This window comes from Sapajus apella, unplaced genomic scaffold (assembly GCF_009761245.1).
Source record: "Sapajus apella isolate SASKATOON/1434 unplaced genomic scaffold, GSC_monkey_1.0 scaffold32, whole genome shotgun sequence".
In the NCBI taxonomy this organism is placed as follows: domain Eukaryota; kingdom Metazoa; phylum Chordata; class Mammalia; order Primates; family Cebidae; genus Sapajus; species Sapajus apella.
This window is the reverse complement of record NW_022436972.1, coordinates 24736206-24761502: the sequence shown is the minus strand read 5'-3', so window position 1 is coordinate 24761502 and position 25297 is coordinate 24736206. Positions and strand designations below refer to the sequence as shown.

At 36.5% G+C, this 25297-nt stretch overlaps 1 protein-coding gene and 1 pseudogene across 2 annotated transcripts in view; both read right to left on the bottom strand.

Annotated features, from left to right (window-relative positions):
• ELF1 (E74 like ETS transcription factor 1) overlaps window positions 1-25297 on the bottom strand; it is a 110051-nt gene that overhangs the window by 50032 nt on the left and 34722 nt on the right. The gene's annotated exons all lie outside the window — the stretch shown is intronic.
• LOC116562511 lies at window positions 5224-7289 on the bottom strand (annotated as a pseudogene).

Below are 25297 nucleotides of genomic sequence, written 5' to 3'. Positions count from 1 at the left end.
TTGCCACAGGAATATTTATCAACAAGGTTCCTAACGCCTCATCCCCAAAACAAGCTTTGTAGTTAAGGTAAAATAGCAACACAAAGTAGTTCAGAGAGCAGGCTCTGGAGTCAGACTGCTTGGGTGCCAATCTTCTGCAGTGTGACCTTGGACAAGTTACTTACTGGGTGTCTCAGTCTCCTCGTTCCATAATGTAGGTAGTATCAGTCTCAAGTTTCCTCCTTCTGTAAAGTGGGTAAAGTAAATAATACCAAAACCTAGAGCTATTGTGAAGATTAGATGCAAAAATGCATGTGTAGAATACTTGACACATAATGTGCACTGAATTAACAATAGATTCTTTAGTGCTGTAAGTATATGCAAGAGATATGTAACAGGTGCATGCCAGATAACTAATTATTCCTTAAGTCTCATTTCTGTACTCCTTGGAAGTCTCCATTACCACAGCTATTTGCTAAACCCCCCAAAAAAGAACATCATAACCCATTATCAACAACAGTATAATTCCACTCCAGTGCTTAAAAGTTAGGTGTGTTTTTATTAAATCTGTTTCTTCAAGGCCAGGACTTCACTCTGGCAAGCTTCCCTAACACAGAGCCCCATTATGCCCCATTCCAAACAAAATGACTTCACTGATTGTAAACACAAAACCCTCAGCCACGCTACTAGCCACTATAACCAATTCAAATGGTTACCTTTTGTTTAATTTATTATAAAAGACTTCAGGTACTAAAAAAAATATGATAGTCAAAATTGATCACTGATTGAATGTAAATTTAAGATTCCTTTAAAGAGGTTTTTAGACACAAGGATATTAAACTCATGAATTCATAAATATATTTTTAAAGAATTGTCACTCTCCTTTTAGGTTACGCTGGTACCAGTTGTTTATGGTGAAAAATAATAAATAGACCAGGCACAGTGGCTCACAACTGTAATCCCAGCACTTTGAAAGGCCAAGGAGGGTGGATTACCTGAGGTCAGGAGTTCGAGACAAGCCTGACCAACAGGGCAAAACCCTGTCTCTATTAAAATAAAAATATTAGCTTGGCATGGTGGTGGGCACCTGTAATCCCAATACTTGGGAGGCTGAGGCAGGAGAATTGCTTGAACCCGGGAGGTGGGAGTTGCTGTGAGCTGAGATATGCCACAGCACTCCAGCCTAGGCGACAGAGCAAGACTCCATCTAAAAAAAAAAAAAAAAGAAAGAAAGAAAAGAATAAGAAAGAAAATTAATAAATAAAGAGAATCAATCAAACAAGCAAAAAGGTTTTAGATCAGACAATTCTGGGATAAAGAAGATGAAATATACCAGCTTAGAGCAATGAGGTGGTTGAATGGCTTCTCTAATAAAGTATGTAATTCAGACTGTGTGTGTGATTATGTATATATGCATGTTTGTAGGTTGGCAGCATCTAAAAAACTGGAATGCTACAGTAACTCTAGATACCAAGTAACTGAACAGAAAGAACTTTCACAAGATGTGGTAACTTAATAAATGGCCCTTTTCAATATATACAGATAGCCATTATGAGAAATGCAACGTATTTGGAAAAACTATTAGAAGAAATACAACAGAAATGAAAGAAAACAGAATAAGAAAAGTGAGAGAAGAGAAGCTATACAAAGTAGAAATGAGAAACAAGCAATAAATCCATAAACTGTAATGACTGAATTCCTGTGTGATGGACTATAATTTGGCCTTTTTAAAAATCTGTTTTCTATTATAATATGGTAGAATGTCTGTATTAGCTCCCAGCAGAAATGAAAAGTCAGTGGTATGAAGATAAATTCCACACAGTCTTCCAAAGGTTGCCAATTTTCAATCTAAAAAGGGTGAAATCACAGGATCTTAGAGCTGAAAAAGATCTAGGGATTGCCTTGGACAATATATTCACTTAAAAGATAAAGAATTTAGGACTAGAGCATTCTGATTTGTCCAATGACACACAGTCAGTTAGTGGCAAAGAAAGCAAAAAAAGCCCGGACTTCCTACTGGTACCTTTATATCTATATTAATAGAACTTCATTAATATTTTTTCCTTAGCAGAATATCTGGAAAAATAAGAAATCCCCTAGACAAATATCTAGCAAAACTACCTTACCATACCCCAGGACGATTGTTAATTAAAATGCTTTTATATATTATGCAACCTCTTGATACTTGGATAAATCATTTTCAACCATATTTTTAACTGAAACAACTGGTGCAAAGGGTTTGTAGATTTTCCTATTTATTGCTTTAAATCTTAAAATTTTACCATTATCTCCCAAATTAATTATATCATATTATCTTGCCTCACATTTTCACTCAGTTTAAAAAGTAAAAAGGAAACATGTATAAGCCTTTTTAGGGGGCTAACACAACTTAATAACTCATTAAAATACTACAAGATAGATTTGTACTGACATTTTTCTTTCTAGTTCTTTTTTTTTCTTTTTGAGACAGAGTCTTGCTCTATCGTTCTATCACTCAGGAGTGCACTGGCATGATCTCAGCTCACTGCGACCTCTGCCCGGGTTCAAGCAATTCTCATGCCTTACCCTCCTGAGTAGCTGGGACTATAGGGGTGTACTATCACATCTGGCTAATTTTTGTACTTTCAGTTGAGACGGTGTCTCACTATGTTGCCCAAGCTGGTCTCGAACTCCTGAGCTCAAGCAATCCGCTGGCCTCAGCCTCCCAAAGTGCTGGGATTACAGGGTTAGCCACTGTGCCCAGCCTTTCTAGTTATTTTAAACACAGTAGCATTGCTAGAATTTACATTAAAATATGTGGATATGGAAAAAATAATAAAGAAACATCCCCAAATGCAGGCATAGTTAAGAAACCAGATTTGAACTTTCCCAAAAAAGAGTAGTCATACTCTCTCAGTTCCTGCTGAGTTCCTATTTCTCTAAACACACAAAATTGAAGGGAAAAAACACAAGTTAATGTCACAAGGCAAACAAACCATTTCATTGCATTCAGTGTTCTCATAATTGAAAAGGAAAACGTTTCATTTAAAATTTTCATTTAAATTTTTTTCAAATATTCAACAAATTTAAGAAGGTTGAGAAAAAGTTTAAAACTGTGTTTCTGCAATCTAAACAGGTACTATTTATTTACTATATTTTAGGTAGCTATGCAAGGTAGCTACTTAAAATTAAGCATTCTTTTAATTTTAATTACTTTTTTCATTGTTGAATTCTTAATTAATTCAAAATGTTTTAAGAAAGTCAGCATATGCATATGGATTTTACAATAACATCCATAGGTTTCTATAATATGGTAAAATGAAAACAGCTATATTTTGATTTACTTTGAAAACTCAAAGAAAGATATCTAGGTTTGAGACTTCTGAATTATTTTACATTATTGTCATGTTCAAATTCTACTACATGGTGAAAATTCTAGCATTTTCCAGATGTATATTATTGTACAAAGGTAAAATGATAAAATTGATTATAGGAATGGGGAATAAAAAACCCAGAAAAACTTAAATTGGAGGAAACATAATCTAGATTTATGCATTCAATTTATGAGTACCCACCGTTATTCTGGCATTGCAAAATACCAAGTGTGGTGGCTCTGCAGTTGTATTCATGTATTCAAAACTTCTTTATTGTCCACCAATAAATACTGGTGGAGTACAATATATGGATATAGATTATTAAGTATGATAAAAATTTATTATTAAGTACGATAGTAAAAAATTATACACATGCCGGGCACGGTGGCTCACGCCTGTAATCCCAGCACTTTGGGAGGCCGAGGTGGGAGGATCACGAGGTCAAGAGATCGAGACCATCCTGGTCAACATGGTGAAACCCCGTCTCTACTAAAAATACAAAAAATTAGCTGGGCATGGTGGCGCGTGCCTGTAATCCCAGCTACTCAGGAGGCTGAGGCAGGAGAATTGCCTGAACCCAGGAGGCGGAGGTTGCGGTGAGCCGAGATCGCACCATTGCACTCCAGCCTGGGTAACAAGAGCGAAACTCCGTCTCAAAAAAAAAAAAAAAAAATTATACACATTCGATATGTGAAAACAAAGCCAAACACATTGAAACTATTTTTAATATTTAGCAAGCATTTAAAAGTCATATACAAGAACGTATTTATGACAAATTGGTTAAAGCTGGTGGGAAATATATCAGGTCTTTGATATTATTTCAATATTCAGTGTTCATTGATTAGTGGAGGGCAATATAGAAATGCACTAAGCAAAATGGTTATTTTAAATTTAAATTACCTCGTACGACAATTAGTAAGACTAAGATCTTTAATATCAAAGTATGTGAAGGATTATTGTAATTAATTATGCAGATAGTTCAAGGGAAAAATTCACTTTCACCTCTATTAGGTGAATATTCATGCTAGGTGAATATTCATGCTAAGACAGATGAATATTCAGGCTGTCTTTTGGAGTTTTATTTTTCCATGTCACTATATTTTCTTTATAGTATTTATTAGTAATCACTTAGTGGAACCTAATATTAGTGTTGAGGAATCCGCTCAGAATTTGTTTGACTCAATGTAAATGTCCAGACAATTTACCTTCAATATAATCTTTTTAAAAATGTATTACTTTACAGAGGAGAAACATAATAGATAAGGTGATCAAGGTTAACATGAACAGCTAAGAGTAGCCTAAAGTTTGAGAAACTGTCACAGCTAAGAGGAGTCCTGATGATGGCATGTAACTTTGATATTATGTGATAAGCATGTAACTTTGATATTATGTGATAAATAGAGGTGAAAGTGGCACTTTACCTTTGTGTTCTTCCAAAAACCAAAAACTCGTGTCTAGTTATGAGAAAAACATCAGACAAATCCCCACAGAGGGACATTCTACAAAATACCAGTTTATTTCTCAAAACTGTCATTTAAAACAAGGAAACTGTCACAGTCAAGAGAAGCCTAAGGAAGCATGACAACTAAATATAATGTGATAGCCTGAATGGGATCCTGGGACAGAAAAAGGACATTAGGTTAAAAACTAAGGAAATCTGAATGAAGTATGAACTTAATGATCAACATTGGTTCATTAATTTTGATAGACGTCCCACAAGTATATATGGGGCCTCTCTATTTGCAGTTTTTCTATAAATCTAAAGCTACTCAAAAATAAAAGGTTTAATGGACACATTACTATTTTAAATTTTATTTTTATTTTAAACATTTTATTTTTTCTTAGAGTTGGGGGTCTCATTTTGTTGCACAGACAGGTCTGGAACTCCTGGGCTTACGTGATCCTCCCGCCTTAGCCTCCTAAAGTGCTGGGATTATAGGTGTGAACCACCATTACCGCCTTTTATTAAGTTTTTATTTTCATTGTAAAATTGCTAAAGAAAATCATACTACCTTAACATTAAAAAGTGTTTTCTAACTGTCAATCTCTCATAACTTAGCCATAGCCCTATAACTCATTTATATATTTAACAAATAACTTGATATTATTTTTGTCCTTGGAAATGTTGTTTTATTTCCTTTGGAAATAACATTTTCAAATGATTTCTCTTATTTAAATTTTAATTTTAACATACAATTGTATATTATCTATCTATCTATGTCATTGAGAGAAACATTTCTATAGATTTGAGGTGATGGTGAACTGAAAGTAGTGATTTGGGATCACATTATTGAGCAAAGAAATAACACTATATAGTGTTCCAACTTAAAATATGATTGTATGTTTTGATGAATAGCTAAATCAGATGTTTAATGTATATTTTGGAAAACAATAGGGAAAGTGCATTAAAATGACATTTAATACAAGCATAAAATAACAATTATTAAGTTGAAGAACTTTGATAAAATACTAATGTATGTCTCACTTTATTCTTTCCATGTTTATTTAATGCTCATAGCCATCCTGATAATTAAGTATTTTATCTGTCATTTGCAGATGGGGAAATGAACTCAGAGAAGATAAACGATTTGCCCAATGTCACATGAGACAGAAATGTAACTTGAAATCAAATTTGTAATTTTAAGTTCCTGATGTTTTTACACCATGCTCCCTAAGTGAATCTATGGACATACATTTCCATTAGTAAGCGCTGTATGTAGCATTCTTTTAATACAGCAATAAGAGCTACATCGTTAGAAAGGAAATGTATCCAAGCTTAGGACAGAAACACAATGTTTATTATTCTAAAATCTTTATTTCTAATTATTTAAAAGCTCTAATACAGTGACAGTAGTTAGGTATAAGTCAACAGTTTTAAAATTCTGAAATTTCTGAAATGCGATTTAATATGAGAAATAATGAGGGGGGACTGAATTTCACATTGCATATATGACATATTAAAAAATATATTTGGTTACTGTCATCAATGCTTGATAGTGTTCCTTTTCCCTACTCATCTTAGAGCTTTTGTCATAGGAATAAAATCAGTTCCCAACTGGGACCTTCTATCAGTTAGGGCAACAATTTGCCTTCTGAAGTGTTTTCATTGGAGTCAAAGTCTTGAACATCCCCTTGAATTCATTAGAAAATATGTCACTTGGGTCTGGAGAGGACTATACATGGGAGGATCGGGATCCAACAGATGTCTACTGATTATCTCTCTAACTCTAGAATCAAGACTGACCTCTTCTGGTGATAATATAGAAATGTAATCTTCATATATCATTCTCACCTTTTCTTCAATTACTTTTTTGTTCTGCTCTTTAAGTCTTCACAGGCAAGCCAGAAAAGTAGGTTCTTTTGGCTGTATCCTGTTTGGAGGAACTCTCTGAAAAGGTTTCTTCCTGCTGGGGCCTTCAGCATCTTGTCAAAGTTTTGAGACCAGGACAAGACTTCCTCACAGTGGGGTTTTGGCATTCCTCTAGGACTTGACACTCTCCATTTCTGCAGTGCGTGTGGGTCTTCCCACATCTTCCCCTCTTTCTTCATCCCTAACAGTGAGGCAGGAGCAGCTGCAGCAGCAGCACCAACAAAAGTAACAGGTGTTGTTGGGCCTCTGGTTTCCAGGCGCTTGAGACACAACAGGTGTTCCTTCATTTTGGGACTGCTGCCTTTTTAGCATTTTGGCTACTTCAGGACCCAACTGGCCTGTTACCTGAAGGTGTGGGCAGCACACCAATGGGCCCAGTATGGCGGGGGCGGGGCTCCACACCTCAGTCCTCTAGTGGAGCTGGTTTGCTGCATCCGCCCAGCTTCAGCACCCAGTGGGCAAGGAGCCAGCACCAAGAGAGCAAGGAGCCAGCACCAAGAGAGCAAGGAGCTAATTTTTATTTATTTTTTAGGGACACTGTCTCGTTATTGCCCAGGCTGGAGTGCAGTAGCATGATCCTTGCTCACTATGGCCTCGAACTCCTGGCCTGAAGTGATCCTCCCACTTCAGGCTCCTGAGTAGCTGGGGCTATAGGTGTATACTACCATACCTGGCTAATTTTTCATAATTTCCTTTGTAGAGAAGGGGTCTCCCATCTTATCCAGGCTGATCTCAAACTTCAGAGCTCAAGCAATCCTCCCACCTTGGCCTCCCAAAGTGCTGGGATTATATAGGCATGAGCCACTGCATCTGGCCGGATTCCTTAGTTTAAATTAGGTGTTTTTTTTAATTGAGAGGGAGTAAGCAGAGAGAAGTACTGAGGACTTTATCAAAAGTATAGTTTTATTTTCATGTAAATAAAGCACAAATTGATGATTTTTGTATAGAATGTCTCAGTCAGGCTTCTGGTGACTTAAGCAAACCTGACACAGGTCTTGGCTACTTGTTCAAGCTCACCTTAGCTTCAACCGTGATAATAATAATACTAATAATAAAAATCAATATGATGAAACTAAACAGACTGACTTCTCTATGTATTTGCCTTTTTGCTGACACCCAGGTGAATAGTTCCAGGATTCTGAAGGCAGGGCCACAATTACTCACTACCCAAACCTGAAATTCCAGTTCTTTCACATAGTTCTTCACTTCCTATCATTGGCCACTTGGGCTAACCTGGTATCAGAATACACTCAGGCAGCATTTATAGCACCCGGCAAAACAGCCAAACAGACTGAATACCTAGACCTGTCCATACGTGTGGTCTCAAGTTTAACTCTTTTTTTGAGCATGTTCTGAAAACAATAGTATTCAAAATCAAAAGAGAAATATTGGCCGGGTATGGTGGCTCACGTCTGTAATCCCAAGACTTTGGGAAGCCAAAGAGGGCAGATCACTTGAGGTCAGGAGTTCAGGACCAGCCTGGCCTACATGGTGAAACCTCACCTCTACTAAAAATACAAAAATTACCCGGGTGTGGTAGGGCACCTGCAATCCCAGCTACTCAGAGGCTGAGGCACAAGAATCACTTGAACCCGGGAGGTGGAGATAGCAGTGAGCTGAGATTATGCCACTGCACTCCAGCCTGGGCAACAAAGTGAGACTTCATCTCTGAAATAAATAAACGAGAAATATCTTAACAGTAGTCATATACTGTTTTAATTCTGTTCATTAAAAAGTAAACACAAACATGCTAAAATGTCTTTCTCAGCAAAACCTGTTCAGGCAGTTAAAAAAATTTCTCTCTCCAACAAACAAGACTTAACTTGCAAGGAAATTCTGTTTCATTTCTGTGGCCCTTTATTCTCCTAGTTAATATTTCCATTTTCTTAGAAAAGACATGCTCTAATGCAATGGTTCTCCCATCTGAGAATACAGCAGATTCCCATTAGTAACAGTGTTTCATGCTGGCACTAATTGGGGGTGAAAAGCCAGGGATATGCTGTTTCAAAGTTCCCCAGGAGATTGTGCTATATGACCCGCCTCCCCCACCTCCAATTCCCACACAGCATAACTCTCTTCTGGTAGAAACTGTATTCTGTTATAAGAAGTTTCACTCTTACATGGAGGCACATCATCAACTGAAAGCAAAACTTAAAGGCCATCTAAATTACTTCATGCTCATGTACTGCATTATTAGATGATAGGCTCTTTCACTTATTTATTTGATGGGCCCTTACTACCTCTATCCTAGCCCCATTCCTGTGGCTCTTCAGCCTGGAGTAGAAGTTATTTACCTAAAGTGAAAAGATGATCAACTTACTTCTCTGACAACTAATTAATGGCTTCCATCGCCTACAGGCAAAACTCCAAATCTATTAACAAGGCTAAAAAAGCTCCTCATGATATGGCAAAGGTGTGAGGAAATGGTAGTCAGATTTATAAGACAGGATGTCTGAATACCTGAACTGGAGAAGTGAATGGAAATATTCTATGCATCAAGCTTAAAAGTACACCTATAACCTATAGTAATCAAGACATAAGGTACTGATGAAAGAACAAAATAGATCAATGGAACAGAATACAGAGCATAGATAATGGCACCACATAAATAGTCAACCATCTTTGTCAAAGGACAAAAGCAATACAATGGAGAAAAGACAGTCTTTTCAACCAACAGTGGTAGAAAAACCGGACATCCATATGAAAAAAACAAAAAGAATCTAGACACAGACCTTACACCATTCACAAATATTAACTCAAAATGGATCGTAAGCCTAAATGGAAAATGGAAAACAATACAATTCCTAGAATATAGCACTGGAGAAAAATCTAGATGAACGTGGGTTTGTTGATGGCCTTTTAAGATACCAAATGCAGGATGCATGAAAGAAGGACTTGATAAGCTGGACTTCATCAAAATTAAAAATTTTTGCTCTTTACAAACCACAGATGAAAGGACTGTTATCTAAAATACACAAGGACCTCTCAAAACTCAGAGAAAATAGCCTGATTTTAAAATGGGCCAGCTGGGTGCAGCAGCTTATGCCTGTAATCCCAGCACTTTGGGGGGCTGAGGTGGGTGGGTCACCTGAGGTCGGGAGTTCAAGACCAGTCTGACCAACATGGAGAAACCCTGTCTCTACTAAGAATACAAAATTAGCCAGGCATGGTGGCACATGCCTGTAATCCTGGCTACTCAGGAGGCCAAGGTAGGAGAACTGCTTGAACCTGGGAGGCATAGGTTGCTGTGAGTGTCACTACACTCCAGCCTGGGCAGCAAGAGTGAAACTCCATCTCAAAAAGAAATAAAAAAATAAAATGGGCTGAAGATCTTAACGGACACCTCAGCAAAGAAGCTATACAGATTAGCATATGAAAACATGCTCCACATCATCTGTCACTGGGGAAATATAAACCAATATGACAATGAGGTGCCACTACAAACCTATTGGAATGGCCAAAATCCAGAACACCGACAACACCAAAAGCTGCCGAGGATGTGGAACAACGGGAATTCTCATTCACTGCTGGTGGAAAAGCAAAATGGTACACTTTGGAAGACAGTTTGGCAGTTTCTTACAAAACTAAAGATAGTCTTGACACCATAGAGCTGTGCTCCTTGGTATTTACCCAAAGTAGGTAAAAACTTATGTCCACACAAAACCTGCACATGGATGTTTATAGCAGCTTTATTCATAATTGACAAAACTTGTAAGCAACCAAGATGTCCTTCAGTAGGTGAACTAATAAACTGTGGTGCATCCACATAATGAAATACTATTCAGCACTAAAGAGAAATAAGCTGTCAAGCCACAAAAAGACATGTGGAAACTTAAATGCTTGTTACTAAGTGACATTTGCCCAAATCCACAAAATGTACACTACCACAAGTGAACCCTAATGTAAACTATGAACATCGAGTGACAATGTGTCAGTGTAGGTTCATGAACTGTAACAAGTGCACTGCTCTGGTGCAGACACTGATTAGCAGGAGGCTGGTAATGGGCAGGTTATGCATGTGCAGGGGCAGGAGATATATGGGAAATCTTTTACTTTCCTCTCAATTTTACTGTGAATCTAAAATGGCTCTAAAAAAAAAAGTCTTTATTTTTTTTTAAAAAGTATAGCTCCACTTAATCATAAGGCCTAACACTGTAAAAACCCTAGAAGAAAATCTAGGCAAAACCATCCAGGACATAGGCATAGGCAAGGACTTCATGACTAAAACACCAAAAGCATTGGCAACAAAAGCCAAAATAGACAAACGGGACCTAATCAAACTCCACAGCTTCTGCACGGCAAAAGAAACAGTCATTAGAGTGAATCGGCAACCAACAGAATGGGAAAAAATTTTTGCAGTCTACCCATCTGACAAAGGACTGATATCCAGAATCTACAAAGAACTAAAACAGATTTACAAGAAAAAAACAAGCCCAAAGTGGGCGAAGGATATGAACAGACACTTTACAAAAGAAGACATACATGAGGCCAACAAACATATGAAAAAATGCTCATCATCACTGGTCATTAGAGAAATGCAAATCAAAACTACACTGAGATACCATCTCACGCCAGTTAGAATGGCGATCATTAAAAAATCTAGAGACAACAGATGCTGGAGAGGATGTGGAGAAATAGGAACACTTTTACACTGTTGGTGGGAGTGTAAATTAGTTCAACCATTGTGGAAGACAGTGTGGCGATTCCTCAAGGACCTAGAAATGGAAATTCCATTTGACCCAGCAATCCCATTACTGGGTATATATCCAAAGGATTATAAATCGTTCTACTATAAGGACACATGCACATGAATGTTCATTGCATCACGGTTTACAATAGCAAAGACCTGGAACCAACCCAAATGCCCATTGATGACAGACTGGACAGGGAAAATGTGGCACACAGACACCATGGAATATTATGCAGCCATCAAAAACGATGAGTTCGTGTCCTTTGTAGGGACATGGATGAACCTGGAAACCATCATCCTCAGCAAACTGACACAAGAGCAGAAAATCAAACACGGCATGTTCTCACTCATAGGCGGGTGTTGAACAATGAGAATACATTGACACAGGGAGGGGAGCACTACACACTAGGGTCTGTTGGGGGGAAATAGGGGAGGGACAGTGAGGGGTGGGGAGTTGGGGAGAGACAGCATGGGGAGAAATGCCGGATATAGGTGAAGGGGAGGAAGGCAGCAAATCACACTGCCATGTGTGTACCTATGCAACTATCTTGCATTTTCTTCAAATGTACCCCAAAACCTAAAATGCAATAAAAAATAAAAATATCAAAAACATCGGGCATTTTCTCATCTAAAAATAAACATGTGTTCATCTAATGAAGAGAAATAAAAACATCTATGGAAGTAAAAAAAAAAAAAGTATAGCTCCAACACAATTTTATTACTCTTCCCTATCATCTCAAAAACAATGTTCCAGCATTTCTGCATTTTATAGTTCCCCCACTTCCCCATTCCATTATTAAAGAAGCCAAAGTCAGACCTGACTTAATCCCACCAAGAACTCAATAAATACTACCTTTTTCTAGGCTTTCTGTCTATATTCACTGCCACAGAATCAGACCTTTCCGACTATTCTCTGACAATCACAACCTTTTGTTCCTGTGACACTTTAGGATCCTCTTTCAAGTCACAGTGCAACCAGGTATAAAGACACAATCTTAAGGGAAATAAACATTTCCATCTTTTCCCAAGTTACCAACACATTTGAAAGACTTTAAGATTCCTCGTGCACAAAACTTTCTGCTCCCCATGTGTGAAAAAATAAAAACCCCGAATGATCTCTTTTGACAGTCTACCTCTTTTCTTCTTTATTATTTTAATCTTTTTTTTTTTTTTTTTGAGATGGGGTCTTGATCTGTTGCCCAGGCTGGTCTCAAACTCCCAGGCTCAAATGTTCCTCCCACCCTGGCCTCCTAAAGTGCTGGGATTACAGGTGTGAGCCACCACGCTCAATTTCCTTTTTTCCTTTAAATTATGTAAAACTATTTTAAATCAGCTTGGATATCATCAAAGAGTTCTGATGTTTCATGTCAGGATCTTTAAAATGGGATTCTTTCTATAAGCATTTTTATAACTGTCTGGCAATTACCTAAGCTTCTAAACTAAAATGAAACCAAAAAAAAAACAAGAAGCAGGCAGGGCACAGTGGCTCATGCCTGTATCCCAGCACTTTGGGAGGCCAAGATGGGCAGATCACTTGAGCCTAGGAGTTCGAGACCAGCCTGATCAAAAAGGTGAAACTTCATCTCTATAAAAATACAAAATTGGCTGGGTGTGGTGGTGTGAGCCTGCTGCAGTCCCACCTACTCAGGAGATTAAGGCGGGAGGATCACTTCAGCCCAGGAGGCGGAGGTTGCAATGAGCCAAGACAGCATCACTGTACTCCAGCCTGCGAGACAGAGAGACCCATCTCAAAAAAAAAAAAAGGAAAACAAAGCAGCAAAACCAGATGAGAAATAAAAATGTGGAAGGGCATGGGCTTAGTACTGTGAGATATTTACGGTCATTTGCCACATAACAACATTCTGGTGAACAGTGGAGCAGATAGGGAAATCAGATGATAATGCCATGTTTTTACTGCACCTTTTCTAAGAGTGTTTAAATACACAAATACTTGCCATTGTGTTAAAATTACCTACAATATTCAGTACAGTAACATACTGTGCAGGTTTGCAGCCTAGAAGCAACAGGCTACACCATATAGCCTAGATGTATAGTGGGCTATACCATCTAGGTTTGTGTAGGTACGTTCTGTGATTTTTTTTGCAAAAGGGCAAAATCACCTAATGATCCATTTCTCAGAATGTATCCCAGTCATCAACTGATGTATGCCTGTACTTAGTATTTATAAATTATACATTAATTTTATATTTTACTATTGTACCAATCTTAGATAGAAGCAAACTTTACCACTAATAAGTAAAACATATACAGAATAAAGATTTACACTTTCGTCTTCCATAATAAAATTTCTCAATAAATTTTGAAATCATTTGAGTCCATTTCAGTTACTGTTAACTAAAGTGCATCAAATACCCTAGCATTAGGTTTTCTCTAATAGAAAACAGTTTTATGGAGGCCAAGGCAGGCAGATCACTTGAGGCCAGGAGTTCAAGATCAGCTGGCCAACAATGGCAAAACCCCGTCTCTACTAAAAAATGTAAAAATTAGCCATACAGAGTGGTGCACATCTGTAGTCCCACATACTAAGAAAGCTGAGGCACTTTAGCCTGGGAGACAGAGCAAGGCTCCATCTCAAAAACAAAAAAAAAAAAGGAATAGTTTAGTTATGCTTATTTGAGGCATATCTAGAACCAATCAAAAGATACTAAATATCTAATTTTTGAGGCATTTCTGCTATTACTGATTAACTTTGCGGTAAAAAGTTAAGTATTTATTGAATTTCCCCTAGGCTCAGCACTGTAGAAAATGTGAAGATAATACATGGCTCTTGTTCCCATGAAATTTACAATCTAGTGCAGAAAACAAGACCAAGAGAAGCAACTAAATGCCCCAAGATTGTATTAAGTGCTAAAAAATCTGGACAGTATTTCAGAAGAGGAGATGGTCAAACAGGTAAAGAAAACACTTCACAGATAACGTGGGAACTGCACAAGAAAGGTAGGAGTTGGAGAGACTAAAGGGGAAAGGAAAAGATAGTAAAATATACTGTGGTACATGAATGCCAACACAAAAGAATGCAGAGATTCAAAAATGACCAAAGTTTAGAGATTGTTAACAGCCTGATTAAGTAAGAGCTGTTAACTCTTTTCACAATGGGAAATAAAAAGGCAGGCAGTAGAATTCAGGCATGATTTGAGAAGTAAAACAGTTCCTGGAGGTTATCAAACTGGGTTGCAACAACAGGGTGTGATCTATGACTACAAAGCCCAATGCAAGTCACGTAAGTAGGATATGGCAACCACCATCCAAAAATGATGACAGTTTAAACAAACATTCCACAGCTTGACTGCTACACTGAAAACTTCCCATCACCAATGTGTATACCGCCCTCCTACATTCTTCATTAATTACTTAAAATAGAGATTCTCAACAGTGGTTTTTATTCTGCTCAGGGTGTGGGAAAATTCTTTTTTTTTTTTTTTTTTTGAGACGGGGTGCCACTCTTGTTGCCCGGGCTGGAGTGCAATGGCGCGATCTTGGCTCATCGCAACCTCTGCCTCCCGGGTTCAAGCCATTTTCCTGCCTCAGCCCGCCATGTAGCTGGGATTACAGGCATGAACTACCACTCCTGGCTAATTTTTTGTGTGTTGTTAGTAGGGTCAGGGTTTCTCCATGCTGGTCATGCTGGTCTGACCTCAGGTGATCCGCCTGCCTAGGCCTCTCAAAGTGCTGGGATTACACGCATGAGCTACTGTACCTGGCCTAAAATTCTTTAAATCACTTAATTTATATAATGTTTTTGCTCTTTACCTAAGAATTGGAAGAGGGGAGAAACAGGAAAATAAGACTTTAAAAAACGTAGACCAAATACCACATAATCCTTCTTACAAATTATTCTACTGAACATCAAAACTATCTATAATTCACTTGAACATCAGTGTAACTTTGAAATATATGAACGGTTGCATCTTTGGAAGACTATATCTTGGTCAGTTAGTATTAAGTATTTTGAATAGATGATGCTGGCTTAGTTATTCAATGAAGAAAGATGTGATATAAATAACAGATCCACCTTTCTTTCTTTGTCACTGAAATAGAGACTATCACCAGCATTCACAAAATCTTTATTTTCTTACAAGGTGACATTCGGAAGATGCTTCTGTGAAAATATTTAGTTGACCAAATGAGGCTGCACTGAACCTGACTTCGTTTTGTTTTGAGACAGGGTCTTTCTTACTCTGTTTGCCAGGCTAAGCACAATGTCACCATCTCAGCTCACTGTAACCTCTGCCTCCTAGGCTCCAGCGATTCTCCTGCCTCATGCTCCGGAGTAGCTGGGACTACAGGTGCGCCACCAAACCTGGCTAATTTTTGTATGTTTAATAGAGACAGGGTTTCACCATGTTGGCCAGGCTGGTTTTGAACTCCTGACCTCAAGTGATGCACTTGCCTAGGCCTCCCAAAGTGTTGGTCAAACTTGGCTCTTTATTAGAGGTGTTTTCTGCTTTACGGCTTTGTTGTACTCTTGGAAAGTTCAAGAATTCAAAGTTGTCTCAGTGGATTTAACAGGCACTTACTAGATTTTAAAAAATACTATAAAGACACATCAGGAATTGTACAATATCACAATGAAGCTTATTTACATTATTATTTGTTAGTGATACCTAATGTCTTATAAGTTCTTTATGGTTTACAAAGTAAAACATATACGGTATACTACTTTTTATTTAATCCTTAAACATCTCTAATAAACTACTGATGTCTCTGCATAGATACAAAAATCTGACACGTCCTCAAGGAGATTAGGAAAGAGATGATAATAATAAATCATAAAATAAATAATTAGATACTACTCAAAGCAATCTACAGATTCAATGCAATCTGTATCAAAATATCAAAGACATTCTTCACAGAAATAGGAAAAACAATTGTTTTTAAATTTATATGGAGGCTGGGCATGGTGGCTCGTGCCTGTAATCCCAGCACTTTGAGATGCCAAGATGGGAGGATCACTGAAGCCCAGGAGTTTGAGACCAATACAGGCAACATAGTGAGACCCCCATCTCTCTCTTTTTAATACAATAAATTTTTTAAAATTTGAAAAAATTTTATATGAAATCACAAAAGATTTCAAATAGCAAATAACAAAGCTGGAAGTACCACACTACAAGACTTCAAAATATACTACAAAGCTATTATAACCAAAACAGCATGGTTGGCATAAGAACATACATACAATGTGTGAGACCCTGTTCTAAGTGCTGGGAATACAGCAGTGAACAAACCAACCAAAATTTCTGCCCTTATAGGGCTTAGAATCTAGTGATTTTAATCACAACATTCTGTTCCCCCTCAAAATATTCTGCTTTAAAAATGTGAGGCCAGGTGCAGTGGCATGCTCCCACAGCAGGGGGATGAAGCAGGAAGACCACTTCAGCCCAACAGTTCAAGCCCAACACCATGCACTGAGATCACACAGCCACTCACTCCAGCCAGGGCAAAACGGCAAGACCTTGTTTCAAAAAAAAAGTTGGGGTGGGATTGTCAGGAAATAGGCTATCTTAAAACCTATGAATAGGAACTTCTGCCTCTCTTCTTTAATATCTAACTCCTAGTCACACTCCAATCCCTGACAACTGGACACAAAATGTGACCTCTCCTGCACTAAGGAGGGGAATAAAAGTTGTGGGGAGAAGTTTTTTTTTTTTTTTTTTACACCTTTCAGAGACAATCTGTGAGTATATAAGGTGAGGGGAAGGTAAAATCTTGGGAGGAAACAGATACAGATAAATCCAAAAGCAGACTGTTCCAGGTGAAGCTGATTTACTTGGGGGTAACCTCAAAGCCTTCATTTTGATTTAATTTGATTTTGAGCCAACTGAAATGTGGCAACAAATAAACGTGTACTGGGATTTTATAAAACATCCCCTTTATAAACAAAAATACCTTGGAGGAGAAGAAATAATTCTTTCTATATTGTCTTTTCCTATATAATAATAGTAGATGGCCTTCAGAAATCGTATCAGGGCCAGGTGCAGTGGCTCATGCCTAAAACCCCAGTACTTTGGGAGGCCAAAGTGGGAGGATCATTTGAGGCCAGGAGTTTGAGACCAGCCTGAGCAACATGGCAAGATCCCATTGCTACAAAAATTAAAAATGAGCTGGTTGTCCCAGTTACTTGGGAGGCTGAGGTGAGAGCCATGATGGTGCCACTGCACTCCACCCTGAGTGACAGAGCAAGACCTTATCTCAAAAAACAAAACAAAAAAGCAAGTCCCACTTCAAAAAAAAAGAAAGAAATCAGTGTTGTCTATATTCTTTTGGACAAGCACTCTTTAGAGACCTATCTGCTGGTGAAGGGTAGGAAAGCAAAAAGTGGCTAAGAAGACTTTCCCTACAGGCAATCACCATCTACCAACTAAGGCAAATGCAAGTCACAGTAATATGTATGCTATAGCAGAAATGGGCACAAAGTTCATTCTCCTGTGTAATTCAGTAATTATTTACTATATCCTGTCTCTAAGATAAGCTTGAAAAAAAAAACACATAATAAATTTTTCCATAAGTCATTAATAAACACAATTTAAAAGAATATTAAGTACAGTGTGTGTTAAAAAGTCAAACTAGGTCAAGATTAAAGGACATTTTATTTTCTTAATAAAAAATTTTGCTTACTAAAATTCTTCATTAAGATGGTAAAATATAAGTGTTTTCTACATTTGTTTTAGCATTCTACAGATTTTCACAGGATGCACTTGCTTCTCAGAACCAACTGGTGGTAAGCTAAGCTTCACTGACTATCCTCAAAGTGACATACATACATGTATTTTTCTGATTCAAACTTAGAAATACATCAACACCCCCCCAACAGCACAAAAAAGGGAGGTCTCATATGTAAAAGGACACTCAAAAACCCTAGAAACGATTTTTCACATGTCTATCTAAGTTTTAATAAACAAAATAACTATTTGGTTCTTCTAAAACTCCTTAAAAATTAAACTCATATAACTTCGTAATTTTTCCTTCAATCTTTAAAAATTAAATCCTTAGATTTGACTTTGATAATTTAGATTCGATTGTTTTAAAAATACAGTAACTTCTAACAATTTTCAGCTGGAAAGACTGTTAATATGGAAACTTTATAAGACATTCCTAGAATGGGCAGATCTAAGCTAAAGTCCTACTTGTGAAAATCATTGCTCTGTTGACAAGACCACTGCAATTTATAACCCTCCAATCACCGAGGAACAAAAAATTTGGTGACAAAAGAAAATAATATAGGGAGAAGCAAAAAGTAGTAAAGAGAATTATTCTTTCCATTTATTCAGTGGAGGTATCAAGACTAGAATGAAGGTCTAGACATTTTTTTCCAGATTAAAGCCAAAAGTGAGAGATTTTTGATGCTTTGCAATCTAAAATAATTAAGCTCTTTAGCTACACCTTTAAATGGACCAATATATTATCTCTATTTTTGACTAGGATGAAAACTCTAATAATTTCACTAAGATATCCCATTTCCATAAACAGCAAAAACAAACTGGGGGTGGGTAGGGCTGAAGCAGGAAATAACTTTTATAATAAAATTATTTCTTAGAAATAAACCATAAAGGCAACTTATAGAAGAGATCCATATTATAGTTCTTTAGTCAGCTTATGATTCTAGAAAAAAGAAAATAAATATCAGGCATGTATTTATTCTTCCAACAAGTATTTATGAAATCTATATGCTATGTACTGGGTATATAAAAATAAAGATAAATAAGATATGATTCTTGACCCAAAGTAGTTCAGTGCCTAAAAAGAAAAAATGTAAACAGATAACTACAAAACAATGTAAATAAACAAGTCAACCAAAAGATGATGGAACAGAAAAGGATAAATCCCCGTGAGAACCTGAAAAAACTTCATAAGGAAGTGACATGTGGGCTATTTCTTTAGAAATAAGTAACATCTATTTTTTCTAAGAAGAGAAAACATGATAGGAAAAGGGGTGGGGGATATTCTAGGAAGAATAAGCAGAGGTGACCCTAAAAGTTAAAATCACTGAGAAATAGGTAGAATAGTAATTTAATGAACACAAACCTTTTTCCTAACATTAGGAATACAGGATCTAGCATCAGAACACCTGCATTCAAGTTGTAGTTTTGTCATTTACTAACTGTATTTACCAACTGTAGTTACAGAGAGAAGTCAACCGCTATAACTTTCCATTCATCTTTCATTTTGAAGTTGTACCAAGAATTTACTTTGTAAACTACAAAATGCTTTGAAAGTTTTACAGAATCCCAATATACTAATATACAAAAGTTAATAATTAGATACTAAAATTTCAAGATCAAAATATTAACCTAACATTTTATAGTGAATTTATACAAATATATACAAATTCAAATGCCAATTTTTTATTGCCTAAAAAATATCACAAAAGTAAATACCTTTTAAATACGTAAAAGATATGTGTACCTATTAGGTGCTATAGCAAACATCTAATTGCCACATGATGCATACAATCCATATAATACCAAACAAGCCTACAATGTCCTTCGAATCAACAAGTGACAAAAGTTTAATGAAACAAGCTTTTTGCTTAACTGGTCTCCCCAGTGTTAAATTAAAGCAGCAATTGTACATCTGTGTCTCTGTTCCTCTCGTCGTGGTTTAACTGACAGGAAGCAGAGAGTAAGATATGGCACACAAATGTCAAGCATTTCCTGCCTTCTCTGTTACATCTTTATGTCTTGTTTTATAAATAGTTCAATAGTTTGTATGAAAATATATCGAAGTACAGTAGCAGAAACATATAAATGGTGAAGAGTGTTTATGAAAACAGAGCCAATAGAAAAGGATTCCAGTATTGGGATCTAAGATTCACTATGCACACAAAGACTCATTTACAGTCTTTTGAAGAAGTATTCTTAGGAGCAAACACCACACACACAAATTAAGATTTGAAAACCAAATGACTGAGTAAAAAACCAAGTGTCTAAACAACAGAACAAGCCCTCAAACTATTTTACCCAACTGTTCACATAAGTAACACTTGTCCACCTTGATATAAGGTCCCCCACACTCTGGCTATACCTATAAAAAAAAAAAAAACCTACCACACACACAAGAAAAAACCACAAAAAACCTTTAAGCAACTATCAACAAAGCAGGGCTGATAACTTGCACCTTTGATCTTTGGTCATTTTTACTATGGCTTCTTATCAGCACTCTCCTGGATTAAAATTTGTATCCCCCAACCAAACTAGCTCTACTCCCTTCTCACTTCCTATATCCCAAACTTGGCTCATGTTATTTACTCATATATATTCAACTATACACAAACCAGATAGAACTCTGTTCTCTATAGGTCAATCCTGCCTCCTTAAGTCATGTTAAGCAAACTTCCAGTTAATTATAACTAAGGGGTGTTCACTTTTCATCATGCCAAGCTGCCTCCCAAACTAATAATCCTTAAGAATAAATTCAATTCATTACTCACATGCTTCATATTCTGTATCATAAACTTGGGCAAAATGCAGCTATCTTATCCATTCATATTGGTCAATATTTACCTAAGCCATAATAAGCATAAGCTGCCACAATTACAATTCCACCAGGGGTTAGTGCTATTCCATTCTAGGTCAATGTCCAAAACGACTCTTCATATTTTACTGCACATAAGTCCATCTTGAGCTTCCTGTGACCTCTCCTTCCTAAACAGAACTGAACATAAACCTAATAATCAGCTGTAAGCATGGTAGTAGCCTCCTGAAATAACATTTATTAAATGAGTGGCTTGGAAAAAACGATTTAATTTTTACCCAGTATTTTTCAACCAGAAGGATCTAGCTCATTCTTTATAGGAGTCTAAGGGTTATTAGTGCCTTCCTGGCATATCTTTAGTACATCTCTGCTCTCACTTGTAAATGTATTAGATAAATTGTCCCCACTATCTAGGGAATAAGAAGTAAGCTTTCCCTGAACCATGAAGCAAGAATGAAGGAAATCATCCATTTCCTTATACATTGGCTCCCCTGCCCTATCCTCTGGCTCCGACGCTTAGTGAAATAACCCTAAATGGGGACAGGGTGGGGAGGGGGTGGAGGGAGTGGAGGAGTCTCAGAGCAGCTGCGGAGAGAGAACCTAGTGTCCATCACCTACCCAACAATCAAACACAGTTAACGATGCGTAACTTTTCTGTTCTACCAAGGGCAGATAAGTGTTACATCTTCCTTTCAGTTTATTCTTAAGGTTAATAGGTTGTAAATTATCCTATAACAATATGCAAGTTTTTCTCTAATCTATTAGATCAAAAGATCAGACATAATGTCCAGTTTGCAATGTTCACATCATGAAAACATTTTGAATAAAATAATTTACACAATATATCTTGTGTCTAAATAAAAACTGTTTTTAAGTTGGCCTTCAAACTAAAACACACATAACATTAATTTGAATTAATTATTCAAACGTAAATATAAAATCTTCATGTTATTTTTCCTTATAATTTAGTATATATGTACATTTTGTGTAGTATTTTTTAAAACTTTATATACACAGCATACAGTATATATTCTTCCAGCATACTTTAACAAGTTTATCTAAGACATAAAATTCTGAATAAACACAATGGCTATTTGGAAAGGAATTTTAAACATCAAACCCTCCCTAGAACTTGGTGCTTAGAAAAATGTTAAACTTTACTCGAGACAAGTCATGATTATTACTAGGCATCCATTATAACAAAGAGAAATATCTCAGATGCACAAAGCAGCCTATCTTCAATGATGCCGCTCACCAAGTGTTCCTCCCTGCTGCAGAGTACAGATAATACACCTCAGGAACACCCTGTGTGGAGGAGGTCTTAGCAGGAAGCCCGAGAGGCTCAGCTCAACAGTCTCCTTCTAACCTACTTATAACTCACTTCTAAAATTCAGGCTGAAGGTAAATAATACGCAGTAACTGAAAGCTCTTTCAATTAAGAACACAACAGGAAAAAGTAAATCAGAAAATGCCTAAAGAGGAATTGAGTCTACTGGAGGAACTTCATTTGATTCCACATATTATTATTATAAAGCATCTAAAAATGATTGATACCACTGCCAATTCCTTTTACTATTATTTAAAAATAAAGTTGCTGTACAAACATCCCTTAGCCTACCGGAGAAGAGAGTAACTGCCGCCTTCTGGCTTTCAACTTCCCTTTTCTTAATGACAAAGGCGTCAACTAAATGGAAGCACTGATGCTCAGAACCAACGCCCTCACTTTCTTTGAAGAATGTTGATTTCCTCATGAGAGAGGTGCCCAAAACAGAAAAATATTGTGTTATAAGCTTATATTTAACATGAACTTTAATAAAATTATATTTCTGCCACATAATTGTGTGGCTATACCATCATTTATTTAATCAACCCCTCATTTTTAGACATTTGTATTATTTCTAACGTTGCACTATTAACAGTAATTCACAAAATGTAATCCCCAGACCCACAAAGGATCCAGAGACCCTTTCAGGGGGCTCCCAAGATCACAACTCTTTTCATAATAATGCCAAGGTATTATTTGACTTTTTCACTGTGTTGACAATTGCACCGATGATGCAAAAGCAAAGAGAGATGAAACCGTGAGTGCCTCTGCCCTGACCAAGGCTGTACCCTCAAGCCACACAAGTCTACTCCTTATCACTGGGCACTCACATTTTAAAAAGGCAGCTTCACTTAAGAATGTCTTTGAAGAAGAGTAAAAATGATTTATGTTCTTGAATCTCAACCATTAAATACACATCTTTTTAATATTCTGATTAATAAAATGGGAAGTATGAATAAAGTTCTACTTCTGGCATAAATAGAAATAGCATTGTTGTCTTGAGGAAAAGCATTTATGCTATTATTCTTTGATCTGTGAGGTAAGCTAGCTGCTGCTTTCATGAAATATCACTTTTACTTAAAAGAACTAATTATTATTCAGAATTGGATATCTGGCAGCAATTTTTCCAAAAAATGAATAAAGCAAGCCCATGACTTCAAGGTAAATAACCAAAAGCAATTGTCACCAATTATAAAATGCAAGCTTTCAACTGAAAATCAGAATTTTGGAAAACTTGTAGGTATCTGCCACTTTGACTCCGTTGGCTTCTCAAACACTTAAAAGGCTTTTCTGATGAATTTGGTGTGATTTTGATATTATGTCAATATTTGGAATACCCAAATAACTCACACATGATGTTTCAAAATCTTGCTTAGGTTAAAAAAATCAATCCATTCAAAGTACAAGACAGACCATAAGGATTTTAATGTTCCAGGGGACACAAAGTTCATTTATAGGTTTTCAAAAACTCATTGTACTGACCTTTAAAAAAAAAAACTAGCATTTGTTGATGAGCTTTGGCGTAGTATCAAAGAATATCCAGAATTACCTCAATTGGCCATTAAAATACATCCACTTTTTGCAACTAGACATTTGTGTGAGACTGAATTTTCTTCATATTCTTCAACAAAAGCAACATATTCCAACATATTTCATGCAGAAGTAGATATGAGAATATAGCTGTCTTCTGTGAAGTCAAAAATAAAAGATTTGCACCCTTATCCGTACAGCTTTTGTTTTGGAAAACATATTTGTCTTTTTTGTACTGTGTTTTGCTTTTTTTTTTTTTAAACAGGGTCCTGCTATGTTGCCTGGGTTGGACTTGAACTCCTGGGCTTAAGCAATCCTCCTCCCTCAGCTTCTCAAGTAGCTGGACTATAGGCTTGGGTCACAGTACCTGGCTCAAACTTGTCTTTTATAAAAATAATGATGTTAACATGTCATGGGCTTATTATTTTTAAATAAATATATTAATTTATTCAAGTTTCTTTTTAAATTTCTAACAGTTAACATGAATCAAAGCTCTTTGGCAGCCTCAATTTTAATAGTATAAAGACAGTATAAAGAACATAAGGTTTGAAAAAAAAAAGTATAAGGTTTGAGAACTGGTACACAATCACAACCAATGATTCAAATATCCTTATAACTAAATCTTTGGTTCCATCCTTAAATTTTCTTCAGGATACCTACCCAGAACTGAATTCTATCAAAAGGCACATAGATTTGTAAAGCATTTGATATAACAATGCCATCTGCCCTGCAGAAGATTTTTCCAATTTATACTGTTACCAACAGAATACCAACATATTCAATGTCATTTGCAACAACCCACAATACTTGAGCTACTGTCAAACAAAGGGGGGTTGTTTCACTTTAATTTGCATTCCTTTGCTAGAAGGTTTAATATTTTAATTTTAAATGTAATAATTTAATATTCTTCCCAATTTTAAAGAATTGGTTATTCTTTGTGGAAAGGGCATTAATTTACAAGTAAATTAATGATAAACTTGATAGTCTATGATTTTTCTCATTGGGAAGAAGGAACTTCAATTTAATGTTTTTACTCTAGTTGTTCTGGTTTAGAAAGCTTGTTTGTTTGTTTGTTTTAACTTCAATTTAATAATGTAACACTCTATTTAAGAATAATATTTAAGTTACTAGTTGCCATAGCATAGCAGTTCTCAAACTTTTTGGTGTCAAGATCCCTTTATATTCTTAAAATTTATTGAGGACTACAAAAAGCTTCTGTTTTCATAGGTCATATTTATCAATACATAAATTTTTACTTATAGGCTATTGTTATTTATTATATGCCCTTTAAAGGAGTCTTTTCTCAGAATAGCATATTGAAAAAAAAACTCTCTGAGATAATTGTTTTTTCCTTGGTAAAAAATAATGCTGTTAAATACCTATGTTTTGGGCCGAGTATGGTGGCTCATACTTGTAATCCCAACACTTTGGGAGGCCAAGGTAAGAGGACTGATTGAGCCCAGGGGTTTGAGACCAGCCTGGGCAACAGAGTCAGGCCTTGTATCTAACAATAAAAAAAGGAAGGAAAGAGAAAGAAAGAAGAAAGAAAGAAAAGAAAG